We start from the raw sequence: 6,519 nt of genomic DNA, 5'->3' as shown, positions 1-6,519 counted from the left end.
GGCACATTAGGACCGATGCCAGCGAGGTCTCAATTATGGTATACTGGCTGCATATGTACCTGGACTGAATCTCGGAACAGTATATTGTTACTTGGTGCAACAGAGCTGACAGTCGTGCTATTCCACTACTCTAGTAAGAATGGATGACACCGCTCCGAAATGGTGAGTGCGATAATGTTACGGTCGCCCCCGCCCCGGTTAAACTTTGGCAGGCCTCAAAATACGTTCAAACTTTAATCGGTGGAAGTAAGTTCAGATGAACATTCCTGATTAGCGCTGATCCGGCTCTGAGCATGGTATCCCGTAAGGGACCTTGTCAACCCTAGTATGGCCTCACTGCTTGCATAGAAGACCATGAGATCACGAATGCGGCTACTTATCACTGGTAGAAATAGCGGTTTGGAGGGGGGATCCTTCAGCATGACAGGAGATAACAACAACATCGCAACAACAATCGTAACGTAACTGTAACTTAATCTCTATAATTGCCTTAAGAATAGTTCTGAACAATTACACTGCGGAACACGTTTTTGTCTCAAACACCAAAATACCGCTATTCACTCAATTAAGGATTGCTGAATTCAAAAATATCATAGCACTTCTAGTTTTTGAGATTTTTTCAACAGCCAATAAAAATGCAAAAAAAAATATTATTTTATCCAACTTGCATGTAAGTTTGCCAGCTTGTAAGGCAATTTATCTGCTTCATTTGCCACGGAATTCAAACTTTATGTCAACAACAATACTTATCAACACAGTTTATAATTGATTTGATGCGGAAAAGTTATTTTTTGATGGTTTAAAAAAAGTATTGTATTTTCCCATATAAGAAAAATTAGGAAATTTTTTATGGAGACAGAAAGTAAAAGTGAAAGTTGAAAAAATCAGTTGAATCTAAAGTTTAATCGTGTAATTTCAAACAAAGTATGACTTAAATGAAAACTTGAGTCCTATTCTGCAATCCCAAATCTACTAGAGACACATAATTTGATCCTTGAGATACACAGAACTGTCATTTTTGTTACGCTGTGTTAGTCTATACAGCAAGATCACATAAAAGGTCAAAATTGAGTACATTACAGTTAATACCCGATAAACAGTTTGTGTAGTTAGTCCATACGCGTCCAGATTGTAATCGTCCAGAAATACAGTGATCGTTCAAGGTATATGTGAACAGTTTACAGTATAGAACAGTGGTTCAATCTAAATCCAGACAGAATAAACCGTAGTTTCATCTAAGTTTGCAATAAATGAACCATTAATATAGAAGCTTATGTGTACCAGTTCTCCGTCAAATAAACGTTATGTTGTAGTTCAGTATTTCCGAGTAGTCAATATTGCCACAGTTCCTATCATCACCGCGACCATGAAATATGTGCGTAAACACCAATGCACCAATGAGGCGATTCAAAATTTAATAATGTTTGAAAATCCAATCTCCTATACCTTCCTTACTATTCTTATAATAAAAACATACAGTTCTGTGAAATTTCCAGCTTTCTAACTTAACAAAATGCAAATTTTCATGCAAAAATATTGATGATATCTATTTTAGTTCACAAGTTATAAAAGTTTTTCTGCTTAAAACCCTTTGTTTTTCAAGGCATTTTATTAGAGTTACAAAAATAACACATCTGCATTTTTTGATATAATATACAATTTTATTTTGTCGTCAAAAGATATTTTTTATATATGCCCCAATCAGAGATATTCACAAGGCATGTTTTTGAGAGAAAAACAACAATAACTCCTAAACGAAAAGAGATAGCGAGTTTCTTCACTCACCAAATTACGCTTTTTTCAAAGCTCTAAAAGTGTTTCATAGACTACTTTGATGAGAAATTTGAATTGAAAACTCTAGAGCCAGAAAACCAGTTTAGTTTGGACCGCCCTATGTCACCGTTGGAAAAAATCTCTAAATTGGTCAATTTAAGAGATACAAAAAAAAAACCTTTTTTTGGCAAAGTTGCTTGAAATTGAATGGACTACAACTTTGTTGAAGCATGTATAATATAACTTCTACAAATAAGAAAGTTAGTTACACAATTTCTATGAAAATGTGGACCACCCTAATTTTCAATAAAACCAAACAAAGGGCTCAACTAATACAAACAACTTTGTAGAAGACCGTTTTTGTCTAATGTTTCATTCTAAAGCTCAAAATGCATCTTTCCGCGTAAAACTGATTCCTGGACCATGATTGGATTTTCAAACATTTTTAAATTTTGAACCGCCCTATTAGGGTCCATTAGGGCCTAATTCTATTCTTATTCTATTCTAAGCGCTTGCACAGCCAGTATTGAAAAGCATCCTGGAAATACTAGAAAAAATTCTTGTATTTTCTTGTCGACATTAATATTTGCAGCATATCGATAATATGACACAAACATTAAAATGGCCAGGCCTACTGTGCAGACTTGGGTTTAAAGATAATTAAAAAATTCACGACCATCAGGTTATTCACGATCACGATCGATTTGGCGAGCGTGGGGCAGAACCGAGGATGGAGAGATGCGGCCACGAACCGAGTATTGTGGCGTGAAATTGTTGATTCAGTGTTTTCTGTGTAGATGTTAACTAAATAAATAATAAATAAATAATAATAGGTTATTCACGAATGAATAACATGGGGACAACCGTATCAACCGTTTCATTGAGGGGGATAGGTAATTGTTGGAAGTGGCGTAGCTAAGATAATTGATGCACACTTCGATATTCTCGCCTTGGGATGGGACACAGATATTTCTTTCGTATGCCCTGGCTCGAAAGCCTTGGCTTAAGCGCCATTACTCGCTCTATTAGGGCCTAATGCACCAAAACTCTGTCTTGCCGGAGGACCATCGTGTACAGCACTGCTTAGAGTCCCATGTTGGCACACGATATAAAGAAGCTGTCCTTAAATTCATTGTCATAACTATGACAATAACTCTTTATTGAATGAGGTTAACGACACTTAGAAATAAATTCGCATCCAGAGATACTAAATCTTGGTAAGAAAGAACTCACTCTTAAAAATAATGGAAATTACTGTGGACGTAATTCATAGTATGACTGAATGACACATGATGTAAATGATAAAACGACACAAAAATGTGTCCTTGGAGATTTATTGAACAAAAAATGTAATTTTACACGTTAATGGACACGAAAACGATGGCACTATAATCGGCATTTCCCGAATCAGACACTATGGTATTTGAAATGTGACATAAGTTCACGTCATTCGGCTCGCTTCTTTTATGTGCAACCAAAAGACGTAAAATCACATGATTTTTTCGGAGTGTGTATTTATCAGAAACCAGTATGCCGAACCCCAAATTTGCATGGGTTTCGATGAAGATGAGTTATTCGAGTTTTAAAGCAAAAATTAATGTTTTCGGACATGTGCAGTTATTAAGCGTCTAAACATGCTGAAAAATATTATCTTTTAAAATTCTTGTATGTGTTCTTATCTATTCCATACTGTAGATTAATATTTGACTCTATTTTTCAACTTAAAACAAATAATGGAAACTGGGCTTGCCAGCTTTTTGCATAACTAGACCCTTACAGTGCATCGTACGGCAGGAAATACGGTGTTCTTAAATTTCACCCAAAACAACATGCTAATTAAGCGGTTAACCGGAAAAGTCTCCTCCACTTGGAAGCGGTTCAAAAACTGTCTTTGATTTATGAGCTGTCTTGTTTTGGAAGTGGCTCTTTGGTTTTCCCAAACCCGAAACCAAAGGACGTGTGTGCATTTACGCTTCATGTTTTCCGTCGCTTCCCATCAAGGAAATGCTTACAGCTGTTCTGACTCTTGGTAGTGCTTCCGGTTGTGCCCGACTCGGTTCACACCATGCGTTGGGCTGCCGGCAGAATTCATTCCAGAGCCAGGAACCTAAATTGACAACCATTAGAAAGCTCATTTATGACAGATTACTTTCCGTTTCCTTGTTTTGGTTTTGACATTTGAACTACTTTTGGCGAAATGTACCTCATGTACTCCCAATGAAGAGATTCGATATACCTAGTCCATATAAATCGATCTTAACTGAAATGTACTTGTCAATCGATTGAATAGTAACCATTCTTAGTTCTTAAATCTTTTTTCCGAATTTAAAATAGCAATAAACTTGAATGTCAATTCCTGAACATCAATAAATTACGGCAAGCAAAATTTGGCAATCTTCTACTAGCTTCCCGGTATGTCACATTGTTTGAATGAAATCCTTAGGTGTTTGGATCGTCACGTTTCTTTCAACCACTGTTCCCTCCTAAAATATGGCGTAATTTATGAACGACCCCTAAGCATATGCGATGTGTTTAACTTATTTAGCTCAATGAGCAATGGGCTTCAACACTCAAAAGAGATTTTTTCCCCGTGCCGTGTGCTCCATTTTTGGTTTTCTACGCAATCGAATTAGCAATCCCTGCACGCATCCGTCATGATTTATTCCAACATCAATTAAGCAAAACCGCATCCCAGCAGAGCCCGCCAACCAGCTTTGCGCTCATAATTCTTTCATGCCGAATAAAGCCACTCGAGACTCTCGACATAACCCTGATGAACCACTCGCAAAAAAGGCCTTAACTGCAAACCTTTCTGCAGCGAGGAGAAGCATTTAAAGCATTTTCCCCATGGGAATGGTAGAAACCACATCCCGAGGTGCTCTCTAGATCGTTATAATTAAAAAAAATCATTTCTTTGTCATTTTCTATTGCTAAGCTGCATTTCTGGGTAAAATTGAAAAGAAAACCCGTGAAAAAGTTACAACTTTTTGAGATAATTGATTAATGAGAAAAAATTCAAAGAAATCATACATATTTTAATGAGCTCTCATTCACCGTTATTTTCATGCGAAATATATCTTCAAAAGCAGGTTAAAAGTGGGGTTTCTAAGTCATTTGAAATTTCTGTTCTAATTTTTAATAAGAAGATTTATTTTGATAACTTCGGTAGAACTGTTCAAATATCATTGCTTTCCTTTGAATTTGTGGACCTAAACCACCAAAACGGCGTACCATCAAAAGCCAAGTCATAGAAAAGACTGGTTAGTACATAGTTGATAGATTTTTTTTTCTGATAATCTAATAATTCAAATAATTTCTGTTCTAGAGAGCAGCGTGTACATCCAGATTCAGCCTCAAACCGCCCGATTGGTACGAACGTACCTGCTAGTCCTTACCTTTTTGAATGCAACTCAACAGCAGAGGACTCTCGCAAAAATTGTGCATATTTTGACAGGTTCCCAAAGAAAGCCCGACGAGGCAGTCCTATTGCGGCGTGTCCAAACCAGAATATCCAGACCATCTTTCGTTGCCGAGTGGAACCGGAGCGCAAGTGTAAAAACTGCAGCAAAGCAACCACGGCAAATTCAATTCCTTATTCGGTTGAGAGCTCCTTTTCTCGCACTTCCCACTACCAATAATGCTCAGTGAAGCACCAAAAGAGAAGTTCGCTCGTTCGCATATTCGAGTCACAATAGAGTGGTACCTCACCTGTAAGGGCATGTGATATTTCGTATGTTTCCGTCAAAATTTCCTCGAAATTTCACGGAATCCATCACGGAAGGCATTATAACAGCATTAACCAATAAGCATGATAATGCGGCATAATAACAACAGCATTATGTACGCATTTAAGGTCCTCATTTGATGCATGACAGCATAATATATGCATATAATGCCATCATAAGGCCATCATAATGCCAGAAAAGGCAAAATAGTGTGACATTAGAATGCCAAGATTTAACCGTTTTTTTCACCACTAATGCTTGTATAAGACATTGTAAGAAACGCCAGTAGTTTTATATAGTACTACTCAATGACTATACGTAACAGGCTAAGAAGCATTTATGATGCGTGTTTTTGTATAATGTTAGTTATCCCAAGTTACAATTTTATTTTAACGAATTACTTCGAATTACGCCCATAAAACCACGGTCAAGGTACTTTTGTCTTCATCCCTCAAAACCTCTAGAACTTGAACGTGACTAGTTGGCTCACTCTAAAAGGGGCTATGAAGTGTATAGTTATGTCTCACGATTGAAGCAAGCAGGGGGCCTGCCTTTGCCGAGTGGTTAGAGTCCGCGGCTTCAAAGCAAAGCCATGTTGAAGGTGTCTGTATTCGATTCCCAGGATCTTTTCGTAATGGAAATTTCCTTGACTTCCCTGGGCATAGAGTATCATCGTACTTGCCACACGATGTACGAATGTGAAAATGGCAACTTTGGTAAAGAGAGCTCACAGTTAATAACTGTGGAAGTGCTCACTCAACACTAAGCTGAGAAGCAGGCTCTGGCCTAGTGGGGACGTTAATGCCAAGAAGAACAAGAAGTATCCCTATGTAGTTACTAACGAGTCTTCGGCTGCCAAGGAGTCATCAGAGTTTGTTCGGGAAGAACTCTCGGCTCGGTTCTGTGTGACACAGCATCTTCACGAGGTGACAACTGCTGTACAACCGGATATCTATCATGGAGAGCGTTACCTGTCATCCAGTAGAAATCTGACAGATACTTTTGTGGCTAACCAAGTGGA

Source organism: Aedes aegypti, chromosome 1 (genome assembly GCF_002204515.2).
Source record: "Aedes aegypti strain LVP_AGWG chromosome 1, AaegL5.0 Primary Assembly, whole genome shotgun sequence".
NCBI lineage: Eukaryota > Metazoa > Arthropoda > Insecta > Diptera > Culicidae > Aedes > Aedes aegypti.
The sequence above is the reverse complement of the archived record's forward strand: the minus strand, read 5'-3'. Positions refer to the sequence as shown.